Here is a 19690-nt window from a genome sequence, read left to right on the forward strand (position 1 = left end):
CTGGTCTGAGAAATAAAGAGAAAGAGTACAAAAGAAATAAATGGTACAGCTGGGTCTCTGGGGGTGACATCACATGTTGGCAGGTTCCGTGATGTCCCTTGAACCACAAAACCAGTAAGTTTTTATTAGGGATTTCAAAAGGGGAGGGGTGTACGAATAGGGAGTGGGTCACAGAGATCACATGCTTCAAAGGCAATAAAATATCATGAGGGCAGAGAGGCAGAGTGAGATCACAAGGCCAGGGCGAAACTAGAATTACTGATGAAGGTCCATGTGCTGCTGGGCACACGTTGTCATTGATAAACATCTTAACAGGAAACAAGGTTGAGAGCAGACAACCGGTCTGACTAGAATTCGCCAGGCTGGAATTTCCTAATCCTAGCAAGCCTGGGGGCGCTGCAGGAGACCAGGGCGTATTTTATCCCTTATCTACAACTGCATAAGACAGACACTCCCAGAGCGGCCATTTTCAAGACCTCCCCCTGGGAGTGCATTCGTTTTCCCAGGGTTGTTCCTTGCTGAGAAAATAATTCAGTGATATTTCTCCTATTTGCTTTCTTTTTTTTTTTTTTTTTTTTTTTTTGAGACGGAGTCTCGCTCTGTCGCCCAGGCTGGAGTGCAGTGGCCAGATCTCAGCTCACTGCAAGCTCCGCCTCCCGGGTTCCCGCCATTCTCCTGCCTCAGCCTCCGGAGTAGCTGGGACTACAGGCGCCCGCCACCGCGCCCGGCTAGTTTTTTGTAGTTTTTTTTTTAGTAGAGACGGGGTTTCACCGTGTTAACCAGGATGGTCTCGATCTCCTGACCTCGTGATCCGCCCGTCTCGGCCTCCCAAAGTGCTGGGATTACAGGCTTGAGCCACCGCGCCCGGCCTCCTATTTGCTTTCTGAAAGAAGAGGAATACGACTCTGTTCTGCCCGGCCCTGCAGGCAGTCAGACCTTATGGTTATCTCCCTTGTTCCCTGAAAATCACCGTTATCCTGTTCTTTTAGGATGCCCAGATTTCATATTGTTCAAACACACATGTTTTACAAACAATTTGTGCAGCTAACACAATCATCACAGGGTCCTGAGGTGACATACATCCTCAGCTTTCGAAGATGACGGGATTAAGAGATTAAAGACAGGCATAGGAAATCGCAAGGATATTGATTGGGGAAGTGATAAGTGTCCATGAAATCTTCACAATTTATGTTATTCTGCCATGGCTTCAGCTGGTCCCTCCATTCAGGGTCCCTGACTTCTCGCAACAGGCATGGAACCATCAGGACTGAGATTTCATTTTACTCTACTACAAACTAATCCATTAACTTGTTACTGTTGCATGGATGCTGGCAAAAGAGATGAGATTCCTGTGTCAGAGAAAAAGGACTTTATTATTGCTGCTAACACAGCAAACACAGCGGGCATCAGCCTGTTTTGCACTTGTTCCCTCTGTCCCCCAAGTCCTGCAGAGGTGATGCAGAGGAACTGAGATAGATGCTACACACACAGTGGGTTTGCGCTGCAGCTGAGGAACCCTGAGCCTGGGGACCCATCGCTTTTGTAGCATGCAGTAAGCAAGCCTGCTGTTTGTCCCGGAGGGAGACAGTAGCTCATTCCTCAAGGCTGCTCACCACAAATATAAATCTTAGAAATAGTTTGGATAAAAAGAATACCCAAGCTTTGCATTATTGGCACACCCAGCAAGACCTGTAGGAGTGTAAGAGATCCACAGAGGATGATCGTCTTCTCCTAATGGAAACATGAAACACGATCATCTGGAAAATATTGGTTCACTGAGCTATGTAGATCCTCCAAATGTTGACACATTTCTTTGCACAACATCAAAAAACCACATTTTTAAAAATTTATTTATCTATTTATTTATTTATTTTTTATTTACTTTTTTTTTGAGATGGAGTCTCATTCTGTCACCCAGGCTGGAGTGCAGTGGTGTGATCTCCACTCACTGCAACCTCCGCCTCCCGGGTTCAAGTGATTCTCCTGCCTCAGCCTCCTGAGTAGCTGGGACGATAGGCATGTGCCACCACACCTGGCTAATTTTTGTATTTCTAGTAGAGATGGGGTTTCACCATATTGGCCAGGCTTGTCTCGAACTCCTGACCTCAGCTGATCCACCTGCCTCGGCCTCCCAAAAGTGACTTTTCTTGACATTGGGAGTGTAGAGCAGTAAGGAACATGGTGCTGGCACATTTGGGATCAACTACCTTGATTTGAATTAGTTTTACTCAGTATCATTTTGTACCTTTACACCAAATGTTAACATGATGAAAGGGGCAAACAATGTCTTAATAGTCACATGAAAAGAGTTTTACTTCACAGACCTCTGAATAAGTCATGGGAGCCCTAGGGTCCTGCAGACCACAAGGGAAGAACTGTTGATTTTCACACTGGACACTCGGGTTTCTGTTTGCACCCTTGCTGCAGGTCCTGTGAACTCCAGGGAAGGATCTTCCAGGGATACAAACAACAAGAGAACAAAATATTTGTTTGTCTTCAAGGACTGCAGGGTCTTTAGCATGTTCAAAACCACAGGTGCCTTCAGGGACCAAGAGGTAGAGAGATGGGAGGAGTGTCTGGGTGGGGCCCGGGCAGAGTGGAGGACCCAGGTGTGAATTTGTGGGCAGCCGCTGCTCCCTCCAGCCAGCCGTGGCCATGTGGAAATTCGGACCCAGAGCAGCCAGGTCTTGTAATTTCCAAGAAAGCCAAAACCCAGATTTTTATATAAAATTTCCGAAATGTTGAAAGTTGGCAACTAATTATCTTCACAAAATAAACTGTGAGGCTAAACAGAAGACCCCCAGGCTGGGTTCAGGCTATGGGTGCGTGTGCAACCTCTGGTCTCGAGGGAGAGCCAGACACATAAATCATTACAACATGAGCTGATGTGGGGCTAGAAGGTGCTCTGGGAGCAGAGAGAAAGAAGGGTCTGATAATCACAGCTTCTCTCTCCTGAGAACCTGCAGGTGCTGGGGGATCTAAACACCATGGCTTCATGTAATCCACTTGGCAACCTCACGTGGTAGGAACCATGATGACCCGCTATTTTATAGATGAGGAAACTGAGACTTAAGGTGCATATGCATATGTAACTGGCCAGGCCGCAGCTCTCCCCTCACTTCCTACAGCTCTCCCCTCACTTCCTACAGCTCTCCCCTCACTTCCACCTCTCTGTCCCTCTGGGTTTCTTGCTGCACTCACAGCAAGCAGGCTTCTGCCTCGGGGCCTTGGCATGTGCTGTCTCCTTCTGTCTGGATGGTTCTTCCCCTAGAAGGGCTTCCTCCTCCGCTGCATTCAGGCATCTACTGAAAACCACCTTTTCAGAGAGCCCTTCCCTAACTCCCTGTCCCATGATAACTACACACACACACACACACACACACACACACACACACACACTGTACACTCTCACGCTGCTTTATTTCCTTCTGTGTATTATTTCCGGAAATTACTTGATTTCTGTTCCAGCTTATTTTCTACCTGCTGTCCCCGCCGGCGCCACCGTCACTGGAATGCCACTCCCTGCGGGAGGTCGCCCAGCACCTAGGACCGCGCTGGGCCCCTTGAGTGCTCCCTAACTGTGCCTCTTGGATGGAGGGAGAACTGCTGCCGCCGGGCTCAAGACACAGGAACACGAGGCACACACAGTCATGACTCATCAGACCCTTGCAATTTATTTCAAAAGAGTCTAATGACAACAAAATGTAAAACGCTATGAGAAATCAGCACAGGGAGGGAGAGGTGAGCTGAGTGTGAGATCGGGACAGGCCCCCTCCGGGGGGATGTGGTGCCTGGGCTCCAGAACCCCCCCGGGGTCTTTCCCACACGCACAGTCACCCAAGGAGAGCTCACCTCGGCCGGCCCGCAAGCACGTTACCTACTCAATTCTTCATGCACAAACAGTAGTGACAGACACAATATGAAATCGACTGATAACCCAATTTTCAAAAATAACTAAAAGCCTTATGGGAGCCTTCCCAAAAGAAGATGGCAAGTGGCAGATACATGTATGAAAAGGGGCTCAAGCTCAACCTCTCTATTCATCAGAGACATTCAAATGAAAACCACACTGAGATACCGCAGTACTCCAGCAGAATGGCTGAAATTAATGACTGGCTGTACCCCGTGTGGGTGTAGATGTGGGGCAATTAGGACCCTCGTGCACGGTTGGTGGGCATATAAATGGGTATCAGCACTGCACAGAAATGCCTGGAAATCCCTCCTCTTCCCTAACATATGCTGGTCCTTTGACCCACATTTTTCTCTCTTGTTCTATACCCAAGAGAAATGAGTGTGTATGTTACAGAAACACCAGGGGTCTGTCTAGGTGCTGCTGCTCATCACACAAAAAGCCAGTCACTGAGACAAGCAGCATTGCCAGAGAAGAAGCTTTAATCCCCTGCTGCAGCCCAGGACATGGGAGATCAGTCTCAGCCCATCCCCTGACCCACTAAAATAGGTGTTTATCTAGCAGAGAAGAAATGTAACCATGTGTGAAAACAGGAATCAGGGAGGGGTGAGGAAGAGGAGTCGGTCACCAGGAAGCAGGTGGTGGGTTAGGCAGTTTTGACGGGGAGGGTGTGGTGGTCTCCTAAGTTTCCTTGATTCTATCTGGGAGGTGGGGAGGGCATGGTGGTCTTGTGAGTTTTTTTGATTCTATCTAGGAGGCCTGGTGGGTGGTTTTTTGGGAAAGGAACTCAGATAAGACAAATGTAACTTTCTCAACTTGTAAGACTGGGAGGATCATTTCTATGTTTATTCAAGGAAACCATAAACATCAGTTCTATGGGATAGTTGGGCTGGTTTCACTTCTCTCCAATAAAGAACACACTCAAGAATGTTCATAATAACTTTGTTCATAATAGTCAAAACCCCAAACACTTACCAGTAAATGAGTAAGTGAACTGTGGCCTGTGCATATGAAGGAGCACAACACACACACAGCAGATGACAATCTCAACAACATGGTGACTCTCATGCTGGGTAAAAGAGACCAGACACAAGAGGGAACATACTGAATGATTCCTTTTATATAAAGGACAAGAGTAGGCAAAACTGTTATGTGGAAATGGAACAATGGTTACCTCCTAAGGCAGAGGAGTGTACAGACCAGGAAGGCAGACGAGGGGCTGTCCTGAAATGCACCTGGGGTTTTGTTTTCCTCAGCTCTGGTCAGATGACAGCCTGGAGACACTGCCTTTGAATGAAGAGTTGACGACTTTCAGCTCCCAGCATGGGGAAGCACCAGGTCAGTTCTGAGGCAGAAGGAGCAAGGGGAGAGCCCAGGCTGGGCCTTCACTGGGATCTCCGTGGGAAGGAATGGATGAGAGTGGAGGCGAGTTTGAGCAAGCTTCGGGTGGGCCCGTTTGCCTAATGTTGGCAGGTCTGGGGCTACGGGTTGGTCCCTAGTCATCCAGTACCATGCTCTGGAGTGAGATAGGGCAGGGAGAATATTCACTGGGTGTGTGAGAGTTAGATAAAGGGTGTGGTGGGGGAAGGGGCTTCTGACTGCTGGTCTGCATAGGGAGCTGTGTGCTGTCTCTAGAACTAGCCAGCCGTGAGAGAGGCAGTCCCTTCCCCGCCACCAAAGCCTCCTGCGATGCCAAAGCACCACAGAACACAGAAACCAGAAAGCGGGGTTAATCCAGGGCTGATGCTTTACATATCAGTGTCCTTTCTGCACTCTGCCATAGTCTACCTCCTCTTTTAAAAATGCAAATAGAGAATCCAATCTGAAGAACTAATGCAAAGGAACTCTTTTTTGTTGCTGTTGTTTGTTTGTTTGTTTGAGACAGAGTCTTGCTCTGTTGCTTAGGCTCGAGTGCGGTGGCACAATCTCGGCTCATTGCAACCTCCATCTCCTGGGTTCAAGCAATTCTTCTGCCTCAGCCTCCTGAGTAGCTGGAACTACAGGTGCGTGCCGCCACACCCGGCTAATTTTTGTATTTTTAGTAGAGGCAGGGTTTCACCATTTTGGCCAGGCTGGTCTCAAACTCCTGACCTTGTGATCCTCCTGCCTCGGCCTCTCAAAGTGCTGGGATTACAGGCGTGAGCCACTGTGCCCGGCCGCAAAGGAACTCCTTAGCACTCATCAGCCATCCCTCTGCCCCTCGCTGTCTTTCTTGGTTTTTTTTTTTTTTTTTTTTTTTGAGATGGAGTCTTGCTCTGTCGCCCAGGCTGGAGTGCAGTGCTGTGGTCTCGGCTCTCTGCAAGCTCTGCCTCCCGGGCTCATGCCATTCTCCTGCCTCAGTCTCCCTAGTAGCCGGGACTATAGGCACCCACCATCACACCCGGCTAATTTTTTGTATTTTTAGTAGAGACGGGGTTTCACCATGTTAGCCAGGATGGTCTCTGTCTTCTGACCTCGTGATCCACCCGCCTCGGCCTCCCAAAGTGCTGGGATTACAGGCGTGAGCCACCGTGCCTGGTTTCGCTGTCTTTCTGGTATCAGCATCCTCCTCCTCCTCTCTTCCAGACTCCAGGCCCTGAGCTCTAGGCACTGTCCCTCCCTGTGGCCTCAAGGCACTGGTCACATCCATGCCAGTTTTAGTCTCTGTAACTACACAGCCGTGCAGCTGTGAGCTGAGAATTTAACAGACTGTCCCTCTGAGTTTCTGTTTCTCCTTCACTTTCTTGTAGCAAAGCAAAAAGGAGGGAAAATGCATCCCAGGTGCCGCCAGCTGCCACTGTTTTTCTTTGTGTGGTGTGTGTGACAGAGTCTTACTTTGTTGCCCAGCCTGGAGTGAAGTGGCGTGATCCTGGCTCACTGCAACCTCCGCCTCCCAGGTTCAAGCGATTCTCCTGCCTCAGCCTCCTGAGTAGCTGGGATTACAGGCACGCACCACTACACCGGGCTAATTTTTGTATTTTGAGGAGAGACGGGGTTTCACCATGTTGGCCAGGCTTGTGTGGAACTCCTGACCTCAAGTCATCCACCTGCCTCAGCCTCCCAAAGTGTTGAGATTACAGATGTGAGCCACTGTGACTGCCCTGCTGCCATGTTTCAAGCCACTCTTAGGCTTTTCCACATCGCCCAGCATGCACCCACTGTCCTGGCATGCTTAGGGGGCTCCTTCACCATTTTCTGGAAACTGCCCAGGAAGAGCAGTCAGAGGTTGCCTGGGGCTCCCCACACAGGCATGGAGATGTAGAGGATGCAGCCTGATGCTGGACTGCACAGGACCCTCTTCCGCCAGGTTCCCTGGACACCTCCATCCCCTATTCTCGCAATCATGCCACTGCATTGGGGCGCCTGTGTCCTAAGGTTCCCATGCCACAGGCTTGAGCCCTTCGCCCCAGTCTCCCGAGGCCAAGATTGAGCCTTCTTGGCCCAGGGGAGGGGGCGGTAAATGTCATGGATGGAAGCATCAGGTGGGAGAGCGCTTAGTGTGGGGTCGTCACAGTGACACTGAGAGGCTGAGACACATTGTCTGAGACAGCCCAACCAGGCGCTGCCCACTCCTGAGGTTCCAGAGGACACATTCTGTGTCACCATATTCCAGGATTCAAATCCTTGCAGCCTGAGACAAGTTCCATGGGGTACCATGAGGCTGCCCCAATTTGATTTTGAAATATACAATGAAATGCCTGCCTTGGTGTTGGCCAAGCCCTGGCCCTGCCAAGGACAGTCTGGGAGCAGCAGGGCAGGCCCAGATGCCCCCTGCTGATGGACACACAGGCACGACACCCACAGCTCAGGGAGCCCACTCCAGCCTGCCATGGAGCCCAGGGCCAGGGGGTGAGCCATGAGCCTGCTCGTGACAGTCCTTCCTGATCCTGGAAGGGACCTGCCCAATTATAACAGCTCCCGGCCTGCGAGGCTCTCAGTGGAGCCGAGCCCAGAGAGGAGGCCTGACTGCCAGATGGGCGAGCTCATTAGAATGGGCGTGTGGCATTTCTTATGCAAATGAGGGCAAATACATCCATGGGAGAAATGTGAACAACAGACACAAGCAGGAGCACAGACTTCACCGGGTTTCGAGAGGAGAGGGAGCTGGGACAGGAGGCCAGGAGAGATCCCTGCCCCCAGCACTGCCCTGCAGTGGCCTAGGCCAGGCCTTCTGGATCTGCAAATCTGGGATGCCCAAGAGGGAAACTGAGGCCCCCCACAAGACCTCACGTGAGTGGGGCCTGGCCTGACCTGCAGCTCCTTGGGAGGCTGAGGGGGAAGCATTGCTTGAGGCCAGGAGTTTGAGACCAGCCTGGACAACACAGTTAGACCCTATCTGTACAAAACACTAAAAAGTTTGCCAGGCATGGTGGTGCATGCCTGTGGCCCCAGCTGTTCAGGAAGTTGAGATGGGAGGATCGCTTGAGCACACGACTTAGAGGTTATGATGACCTGTGATCGTGCCACTGCATTCCAACCCGGGTGACAGGATGAGACTCCGTCTTTTAAAATAAATAACATACATAATATAAAATAAATAAAAATTATAATAAAAATAAAAATGACTGTAGTGAGAACTCTTAAGGAGAGTCAGGAAGATATTGCAAATAAACAATATGAAAAAAATTTCCTTCTCATTACAGTTTTTTATTTTTTTTCCTGATTCTGTCTTGTGTCTTCACTGGAGCCCCTCTCTCCAGGAGTCCCCCCGCTCTGATGCTTAGCCTGGATCCCCGCCGCTCAAGCTACCGCGTCCTTACCATCAGCGCTGCTCAGTGTGGCCTTGGACCCATGACATTCTGGCATTCCCTGGGTGCCTGTTGGAAATGCAGATTCTTCGGCCCTGCCCCAGACCTCCTGACTCAAATCTCTGGGGTGGAGCCCAGGACCTCATATGTTCCAGCTCCCCAGCGGATTCTGTTGAGACCCAGCCTCTATTCTCAGTACCTGGCTTTTCTGGGTGAGGCCCCCTCCAGACTGAGCTGGTCAGGATCTAGGCTCTCAGCAGCCTGCATGAGGCAGGGAGACAAGTCCTTCTCTCAGGGAAGGCAGAAAGCAGTGGCAGGTGAGCCGGCCAACAAGGCCCTTGCCACTGAGCTGTCCCACGGAGTACCCCCGTGGCTCTTTCTCAGGGCTCTCTCTGGGTGTCCCTGGGGTGGCACTGAGCCCCAGCAATCTCCCTGCGTGTTGGTTACTGCTCTCACTTTCACTGTGGTCCCCGTGGGCTGTTTCAATGCTCTATCCTGGCCCAGGGAAAGGGGGACCATGAGACCTCACAGCCAGAAAGAAGCAGCTGCCAACTGAACTTCCAAATGGATTTGAGGAGTGCACAGCAGAGGAGATACAAGTTTGAAAATCAAGATGTGTTTGATTTGCTTTGGCCATCAAGAGACACATCCTGAAGGACTCTGCCTCAACATTTTTCTACATAGAAAAACAGAGTGGAGAAGAACGCAGGTTGGTGGGAGCTAGAAGATAAGGTCCACAGGCCAGGAGAGAGCCCCCAGGCTGGGTCGTGTGAGGCAGTGCCCGCCTGAGAAGGAAAGCCTGCTGGCCGCAGGGTCCCAGCACCCAGGAACTAGAGGAGAGGGGGTGGGAGGGAGAGCAGCTGCGCGTCCCTGGGTTTCTTGAGCGAGGACTGGTAAACCCCAGGGGCACATGTAGCTGTCACAAAAGCATGCACCACAAGTGCTTCCCCCTCCCAGCCGACGGGAGAGGAATGGACCAGGATGGAGGTGAGCTTGGCAAAGTCTTTCTGGAATCAGCATCCTCCTCCTCCTCCCTCCCAGACTCCAGGCCCCGGGCTCGAGGCACAGTCCATCCCTGTGGAGGACTTCCGTGGATGCTGGTGGGCACAGATGCCAGCCCATCATGTGCTACCCTGGCAAATGCTAGGGAGCCAGGGGCCAGGCATCGTTCTCCCTGATGCCAGGGCACCACTCTGAGGAAAGGGAAGGAAGGACAGGTTGGTCTAAATCTACCTGCAGGGTCTGAGCGACCATACATGGAGCTGGGGGCTGAAATTTTCTGAGAGGGACTGGATTACATTTTCAGAAATTGGAATCAGAAATTGAAACTGAGCTATGAAAAATAATGAGTTACATTTTGCACATGTGACTTTTGAGCCGATGATTTGTGTTTGCCACGTTTATACTTGAATGCGAAAGCACCTTGCACAGCACTTGGCATAAAGCCAGTTCCCAGTGATTTCTAGTGAATGCCTTCCTAATAGTGTACATGGCCCGAGTGCACACTGACACACGATGGAAACAGTCAGGGAGCGGAGAGGGTGCCCCCTGATGCTGTCCTATTATTTTTATTCAGAAGTCTGTTTGCCTTTTACACATTTTTGATCCTACCATATAAACGATTTTTAGAACCTTCATGTTATGTTACATTCACATTTAATGCTAATTTTTATAACATTAGTGCAAGATGATTGAACTCTTCCCTGGTCAGAAGACCCACGTCTGAATCCTGGATCCCCTATTTGTTAGTGGAAGCCAGCAACTGCACCTCTGAGAGTCGGTGAAAACGAGGCTATGCCTAGCTCAGGAGGCTGATAGGACGAAGTCGGAGAGGAATGAATGGAAGTCTCTTGGGACCCAGGCCTGCCTGATACTCTCTGGGCAGCTTAAAGTATGTTTTCTGAACGTTAAGGGATTAGCACAGAGCAGGCGTGCATGCAGATGGGGTGAAATATTACTTCCATTCTTCCATGTGTGAGTCCTAAACACACACCACCTCCGCCCCACACAAACCTACAACACATGCCACACACACACGCACTGCAGCGACACACACTGCACGCACACAACAGAGTGGAACACATACACGTGTACCACCTACCACACTACACAATGCAACACATTCCCATGATATGCATGTACCATGTGCACATATATGACCCACATCACCAACAAACATGCGTGCATCATATGTACACATAATTCATCACATGCACACATGACCCACATGAACACACACATATGTCACACACTGCCTGCATGCACACCTACACCACACACGATACAGGCACATACAAACCATATGTAGACACTGCGTGCATGCACATTTACACCATGCTACATGCACACACCATGCTCACACATACTTGCACACATATCACTAATACACATATTTCTACACATGTCCACGACCTGCATGCGCAAATCATATTGTGCACACACCCCGCATATACTATTAGGTTGGTGCAAAAGTAATCACGGTTTTTGCCATTACTTTCAATAGCAAAAACTGCGATTACTTTTTTTTGTTTTTTGAGATGGAGTCTCACTCTGTTGCCCAGGCTAGAGTGCAATGGGGTGATCTCGGCTCACTGCAACCTCTGCCTCTGGGGGTCAAGTGATTCTCCTGCCCCAGTCTCCCCAGTAGCTGGGATTACAGTTGTGTGCCACCATTCCCAGCTAATTTTTGTATTTTTAGTAGAGATGGGGTTTCATCATGTTGGCCAGGCTGGTCTTGAACTGACCTCAGGTGATCTGCACACCTCGGCCTCCCAAAGTGCTGGGATTACAGGCATGAGCCACCGCGCCCAGACGAAAACCGCAATGACTTTTGCACCAACCTAATGCATGTGCACAGGCAAGTTTGGTAAGCAGGCGTTGCAATAATTAAAGATGACACAAGGTGGCACCATGACACTTTTACTCAGAAATTTTATTTGCCTCTTTTTACACAGTTGTGATTATACTCTATGTTAGTAGTTCTCTAAGTGTAGCCAAAACTATTTTCATAATAATGGTAAGATGTGATTTGCCTTTTCTCATTCTCATTCTCCCATGAGTATACAGTGGAATTTTCCAGAGACGCTGTGATGTGTGACATTGCAACAGATTGAAGGCAAAAGCAGATCTGAGAATCAGCTCAGACATCTACCTAGAGATTTGTCAGCGGAAAACGATGCAACTCACTACTTTTTCAGAAGATATTGTTGCTTCCCATACAAAAGTATTTATTGTTAACATACAACAATGGGTTTGTTGTTTTTTAATTTAAAAAATTGCGCAATGTGGATTCTTTTTAAAGCTTATTTTTTTTTTTTGAGACGAGTCTCGCTCTGTGGCCCAGGCTGGAGTGCAGTGGCCGGATCTCAGCTCACTGCAAGCTCCGCCTCCCAGGTTTATGCCATTCTCCTGCCTCAGCCTCCCGAGTAGCTGGGACTACAGGCGCCCGCCACCTCGCCCGGCTAGGTTTTTTTTTTTTGTATTTTTTAGTAGAGACGGGGTTTCACCGTTAAAGCTTATTTTTAATTGAAAATGAAATTATTTAATGTGTACAACATGATGTTTTGAAATACGTAGACCTTGTGGAATCATCACTATTTTAAAATAAGTAAATATTTCAAAATCTCCTCAAATTTAATCTCTATTACAGTAAAACTGATAGATACAATTCACGTAAAGTTCCTTAGGGTCCACAGGAAATTTTCAGAGTATAAAACTATCCTGAGAAAAAATATTTAACAATCACTATTCTATATGGAATCACATGTCCATAAATATATTTGAAGTTAATCATTTTCATTTATTTTAAATTTATAAGGAACCAACAAGAAAAGAGAAAAGAAAAGCACTTGGAATCCTATTGCACGGGGACAAGAGACAATCACGACTGGCATTTGCACGTTTTCTCCTAGTTGTTTCAGAGCATCCATTTCCAGGTTAGTGTGTTCTGAATATAGGCTCTGTGTCCTACGCTCTGAATATGAGCCCTGCGTCCTAGGCGCTGGGTATAAGCCCCGGTTCCTAGGCTCTGGGTATAAGTCTTGTGTCCTAGGCTCTGGGTATAAGCCCCGGGTCCTAGGCTCTGGGTATCAGCCCCGGGTCCTAGGCTCTGGGTATCAGCCCTGGGTCCTAGGCTCTGGGTATAAGCCCTGGGTCCTAGGCTCTGGGTATAAGCCCCGTGTCCTAGGCTCTGGTGATAAGCCTTGGGTCCTAGGCCCTGGGTATAAGCCTCAGATTCTATGCCTTGAGTATGAGCCCCATGTCCTAGACTCTGGGTATAAGCCTTGTGTCCTAGGCTCTGGGTATAAGCCTTATGTCCTAGGCTCTGACTATAAACTCCATGTCCTTTCTGGGTATAAGCCTTATGTCCTAGGCTCTGGGTATAAGCCCCATTTCCTAATCCCTGGGTATAAGCCCCGGGTTGTAGGCCCTGAGTATAAGTTCTGTGTCCTTTCTGGGTATAAGTCTTGTGTCCTAGTCTCTGGATAAGCACCATGTCCTAGGCCCTGGTTATAAGCCCCGGGTTCCAGGCCCTGACTGTAAGTTCTGTGTCCTTTCTAGGTATAAACCTTATGTCCTAGGCTCTGGGTATAAGCTTGTGTCCTAGGCTCTGGGTATAAGCTTGTGTCCTAGGCTCTGGGTATATGCCCCAGGTTCTAGGCCGTGGGTATAAGCCCGATGTCCTAGGCTCTGGATATAAACCCTGGGTTCTTGGTCCTGGATATAAGCCCCATATCCTAGGTCACCTACCAGATCGAGAGCCCAGTCAAAGTTCTTTCTCATGGTGTGTCTAGGACATCAGAAAACCTAGAGATATGGCCAGACTCTGAGCCCCCGAAAAGGGTTCCCAGACCTTTTGCGAGAGGGAGGCTTTGTCTGCCCAGAGCCCACCGAGTCTTGGAGTCTTAGAGGGCTGCCCAGCTCCTCAGGTAGGCCTGTCTGCACCTCAGCCTCTCCCTGGTCTGGGTATCCACCCCATACAGATATGTTTTTAAAAATTGACGAATAGCTTTGCACAGTGGCAGTATTGTAGCTGATGAGGTTTATCCAAGGCACGATTATTGCTAATTGAAAAATTGAGGAATAGTTTAGTAAAACACACAGATCTTAAGTATATAGTTTAATGGTTTTTTACAAATATCTGTCTGTAGCCAACACCCCAATCAAGGCAGAAAACATTGCCACCATTGTAGAAAATTCCCCCAATCCCTTTACAGTCTACTCAACTTCCGTTGTCCCCTAATCCCCAAGCAGCCATTATTCTGATTTGTATTCCAGAAAAGTAGTTTTCCGGATTTCTTTTTTTTTTTTTTTTTTTTTTTTACAGAGTTTCGCTCTTGTTGCCCAGCCTGGAGTGCAGTGGTATCTCAGCTCACTGCAACCTCCACCTCCTAGGTTCAATCAATTCTCCTGCCTCAGCCTCCCAAGTAGCTGGGATTACAGGCGTGGGCCACCACGCCTGACTAATTTTTGTATTTTTAGCAGACACGGGATTTCACCACGTTGACCAGGCTGGTCTTGAACTTCTGACCTCAGGTAATCCACCCGCCTCTGCCTCCCAAAGTGCTGGGATTACAGGTGCGAGCCACCATGCCCAACCTGGTTTTGAATTTAATAAATCTGTATTACATCCTTTGCATGGCTCCTTTAGTTTAAAACACTGTGTTGTTGTTGTTGTTGTAGTAGAGATGGGGTCTTGATCCACTGCCCAGGCTGCTTTCAAACTCCTGGGCTCAAGTGATCCTCTGCTCTTGGCCTCCCAAGTGTTGGGACTGCCGGTGAGAGCCATCGCACCAGCCAGAGTCAAATTCTGTCTCTAGTGAGAGCAGCCACTTGAATATCAAGGCTCAGGAATTCCTCCTCATGTTTGCTGCGGGGGCACTTGCCCTCTGAGTATCAGTTAGCTATTGCCACAGTTATCCTGTGTGACAAACCATCCCCACATCTCAGTGGCAAACAGTAATCATTTATTTCTTCCTCACACGTTTGTGAGTTGGCTGGGCAGCCCTGCTTCACGTGCCTCTCACGCTCTTCCTGGGACCAGCAGGGGCAGGCTCGTCTCTGGCTGATGGCAGGGCCCTGAGAGGCGGCACGTCTAATCCCACAAGCACCTTTCCAGTTTGCTGTGTCATGCCTGCTGGCATCCCTTTGGCCAAGTCCAAAGTCAAGGGGTGGGAAAGGGAGGCTATGGCGAGGGTGTGAGTGTGGGTGAAAAACTGGGGCGGGTCATTCAATCTACGTTACCAGTTTCCTGCCAGTGTAAGTTAAGAGACAGAGCTTCATTGGAATTGAAAGGATGAGGAGAGATTTCTGTTTAACTTAACATGTTGATGAGTTAGGAATTCTTGTTTTTCATATTCCAGCAACTCAGTACTCTCTTTAAGAGAACCTGTCTGGGGCCAGCTTTTACTGTACAGATCCTGGTCATACATAATCTGTCTCCCATCCAGGCAGCCCTCCAACTAGCATGGTCTGATTTATTGCAGTTTAAAGGGAGCTGAAAAGGATACGTAGTCATTTAAATGAATTTCTTAGATGTGTTTCCCCTCTTCCCCCTGGTCTTGAGTGGGTTCAAGGACACAAAATTTATGAACACTTTAATTAATTTAAAAAATGCAAAACTGGGCTGGGCGCAGTGGCTCACGCCTGTAATCCCAGCATTTTGGGAGGCTGAGGTGGGCGGATCACGAGGTCAGGAGATGGAGACCATCCTGGCCAAAACAGTGAAACCCCGTCTCTACTAAAAATACAAAAAGTAGGTGGGCGTGGTGTTGTGTGCCTGTAGTCCCAGCTACTTAGGAGGCTGAGGCAGGAGAATGGCGTGAACCCGGGAGGCAGAGGTTGCAGTGAGCCGAGATCGCGCCACTGCACTCCAGCCTGGGCGACAGAGCAAGACTCTGTCTCAAAAAAAAAAAAAAGTAAAACTGGTTTACTAGTCCAATTATTTAGTGAATCAGTCCAGTTTATTGTAAATCCCAAATGAAGTTATTTTCAGAAGTGCAGCAGTTCTGACTGGATCATTTGCTGAAAGCTCTGCTCCTGCCTTGGGACAGTCACGCCTGCGCTGGGAACGTGAATTTACTCGCTGTTCTCTCGCTGTTGCTCCTGCCCCCCGTGACCAATTCCCTACCACACTGAGCTCATTTGAGACTTTAGTTTCATATTTTTAAGACCAGTTTAGTGCATCAACTCGGTCTTTATTTCTCCCTCCAGCACTTACTGTAGTCGATACCTTTTATTTTCTTAGATTCTTTGGGGGGAGTTTATAGGTGGGATGAACCCATATACGCATGAAAATGTCTTTATTTTGCACCCCCACTTGAAGGCTAGATTGGCTGGGTCTTGGATCTTAGGTTACAAATAGTTTTTTCTTTGGAATGTTAGATAAATTGCCCTACTCTCTTTTAGCATTCAGGATTGATGATAAGTCTGGTGTCAAGCTGATTTTCATTCTATTGTGATAACCTATTCTCTCGGTCAGAAAACTATGAGGATTTTCCTTTTTTCCTTGGTATTCCAAAATTTTGCTGCAATGTGCCTAGATTTCTAAAATTCCACTTTATTTATTTATTTTTTTCTGAGATGGAGTCTTGCTTTGTCGTCCAAGCTAGAGTGCAGTGGGGCGATCTCTGCTCGCTGCAGCCTCCGCCTCCTGGCTTCAAGTGATTCTCCTGCCTCAGCCTCCCAAGTAGCTGGGATTACAGGCGACCATGCCAGGCTAATTTTTGTATTTTTAGTAGAGAAGGGGTTTTGCCATATTGGCCAGGCTGGTCTCGAACTCCTGGCCTCAAGTGACTGTCTTGGCCTCCCACTTTATTTTATTTCTCTTCTTTTCTTTCTTTCTTTCTTTCTTTTTTTTTTTTTGAGATGGAGTCTAGCTCTGTGGCCCAGGCTGGAGTGCAGTGGCACGATCTTGGCTCACTGCAACCTCTGCCTCCCGGGTTCAAGCCATTCTCCTGCCTCAGCCTCCCAAGTAGCTGGGACTACAGGGGCCTGCCACCAACCCTGGCTAATTTTTTGTATTTTTAGTAGAGATGGGGTTTCACCGTGTTAGCCAGGATGGTCTCGGTCTCCTGACCTCGTGATCTGCCCACCTCGGCCTCCCAAAGTGCTGGGATTACAGGCGTGAGCCACCGAGCCCGGCCCCTGCTTTATTTTTCATTGGGGCTGCTTTGTATTGAATGGAGCCTATCAACCCGAGAACCGATGGCTTTCTTCAGCTCTTGGGACCCATCTCCCCCCATTATTTCTTTGAGTATTTCTTCACTCCAATTTTATCTGTTCTCTCCTATTGGGACTCCTTTTATAACGAGATTGGAATGTCTGGGTCTACTCTCCATGACTAATGACTTTTAACCACATTGTCTATTTCTTTGTCTTTTCACATTAGGCTAAAGTATTCCTTGGTGTGATATCCCACGTCCCTAATTTCCCTTCGCTGCGTTTATTTTGCCATTCATCCAATCTATCAAGTTTTTGAAGTTAATCTTCAGTCTCTATTATTTATAATCAATTTTTAAGGGACGAAGTAGCCTCTCAGAAGATAAAAAGTATATGTATTATCACATCTTCTTTATTTTCTTCATTAATTTCTTCTGGTTATAATTCTCTGTGGTTGCATTTGATGTCTTTTGATCAAATGTCTGGAGATCCTTGGCCATCTGCCCATCTTCGTATCTAAGAGTTCCTGTTCACCTGCTTTTTCTATTGATCTGATCTGTCTCTAATGATTATTGGGGTGGCAGGTTTCATTCCTCAGAGTGCTGAAGGAGTTCCCTGTCCTTCTTTCTTTTTTTTTTTTTGAGACGGAGTCTCACTCTGTCGCCCAGGCTGGAGTGCAGTGGCGCGATCTCAGCTCACTGCAAGCTCCGCCTCCTGGGTTCACGCCATTCTCCTGCCTCAGCCTCCCGAGTAGCTGGGACTACAGACGCCTGCCACCATGCCTGGCTAATTTTTTGTATTTTTAGTAGAGACAGGGTTTCACTGTGTTAGCCGGGATGGTCTCGATCTCCTGACCTCGTGATCCATCCATCTCAGCCTCCCAAAGTGCTGGGATTACAGGTGTGAGCCACCGCGCCCGGCCATGAGTTCCCTGTCCTGTCCTTCTCAGGGACAGGGACTCAGTGATTCCTGGGGAGACTATCTTTCTTCTCTGGACCAAGTATTCACACTTTCCATTTCAACTGGGGGCAAATGCTGTGGGATGCTGGTGAGCTTGCCGATTTTCCCAGAACATAACGCATTTCCTTCCCCTTTCTTTCCCTTTTGTGCTACTTCTAATTAAGGAAGATGTTTCTATCATTTATGGGATTTTGGTTCCGAGAGAGGTCAATCAGGGGTGCTTGTTCCTCCATCTGGCCCCGATCTGCGTTTTCAGCAAAACAACTGAGTTTGGAAGTTTGAAACTAATGACATTAGGGCTGGGAAATTTCTTAATGTAAATATATTTTAGCAGAGTTAATGAAAACTTGGAGTGCTTACAAAGTTGGATATCTTACATGTGTGACAAATTATATATAAACCAGATTTCATTTCCTGTATTTTTTTATTTTTTCTTTTTTTTTAATCAGCAAAGGAAAAATGGAAAACCAAGTCTCCTGTCTTATAACTACACATTTTAGGGGAGAATGCATATTGAAACATTTTCAACATTTGCTGTTGAAACGAACACAATTTTGCAAAAAGAAATCCCCCCCCAACACACACATAAAGCATGAAGTTCAGGGCAATGATGAGCCCCTCATTCAGAAATGGTCCAGGCTTTGCCTCCGTGAGCCCGTTGGCCCCAGCCTGCTGCTGTTGGCAACCGCAGTGCCGTTTCCCTCACATCTCTCATCACTATGGTGATTCTTGTTAAATAAAGTGAGCAGTCCCGATCATGTGCACTAGTGCCTTCTTCTGCGTTTAATCTGTGGCTGTCAGTTTCCACAACCCATCTATTCAATAAAGATTTGTTGATTATCTACTATGTGCTTGGGCCCAGTGATGCAGAGATGAATAGGACAAGATGCTTGCCTCGAGAAAGCTTTACATAGGGGAGAAGAGGCAGAACAGTCAGATTCCACGGATCCCCTGGCATGTGGAGTCCCGCTGTACATGTTGTTGTGAAGTGACTGAATTTAACAATGTTTTATGCTTGTATAATTTTTCAAAAAATATCTTTAACTTTCAAATGGGAGATGCATGACATAGTTCAAACCATCAAAATGATATGAAAAGATATCCCCATCTGCTCATTCTCCTTCCCCCCTTCCTCCACCTCCCCGTCTAGGTAACTTCTTTTTTTTTTTTTTCCCCCACATCCCCCTCTAGGTAACCTTTTTTTTTGAGACGGAGTCTCGCTCTGTCACCCAGGCTGGAGTGCAGTGCCACGATCTTGGTTCACTGCAAGCTCCGCCTCCTGGGTTCATGCCATTCTCCCGCCTCAGCCTTCTGAGTAACTGGGACCACAGGCGCCCACCACCACGCCTGGCTAATTTTTTGTATTTTTAGTAGAGATGGGGTTTCACCATGTTAGCCAGGATGGTCTCGATCTCCTGACCTCGTGATCCACCCACCTTGGCCTCCCAAAGTGCTGGGATTACAGGCTTGAGCCACCGCACCCGGCCTTGTTTTTTTTTTGATATGGAGTATCACTCTGTCACCCAGGCTGAAGTGCAATGGTGCGATCTCGGCTCACTGCAACCTCTGCCTCCCGGTTTAAGTGATTCTTCTGCCTCAGCCTCCTGAATAGCTGGGATTACAGATATCCGCCACCGTGCCCAGCTAAGTTTTGTACCTTTAGTAGAGACGGTTTCACCATGTTGGCCAGGCTGGTCTTGAACTCCTGACCTCAGGTGATCCAGCCGCCTTGGCCTCCCAGAGTGCTGGGATTACAGGCGTGAGCCATCGCGCCTGGCCTGGGTAATCGTGTTTGTTAGATTCTTGTTTACACTTCTAGTGTTTCCTTATGCAAGTATATATGGATATACGTTTTTATTTTTCCTTCCTAAAGAGGCTGGTATGCTATATACTCACTGATGTAGCCAGGAGACCTTTTCCTAATGGTGCATAG

At 48.2% G+C, this 19690-nt stretch overlaps 2 pseudogenes; both read left to right on the forward strand.

Annotated features, from left to right (window-relative positions):
* The window catches only part of LOC111527456, a 44955-nt pseudogene that overhangs the window by 13573 nt on the left and 11692 nt on the right, over nucleotides 1-19690 (forward strand).
* On the forward strand, nucleotides 13644-13809 carry LOC111527465 (annotated as a pseudogene).

This window comes from Piliocolobus tephrosceles, chromosome 4, assembly GCF_002776525.5.
Source record: "Piliocolobus tephrosceles isolate RC106 chromosome 4, ASM277652v3, whole genome shotgun sequence".
NCBI lineage: Eukaryota > Metazoa > Chordata > Mammalia > Primates > Cercopithecidae > Piliocolobus > Piliocolobus tephrosceles.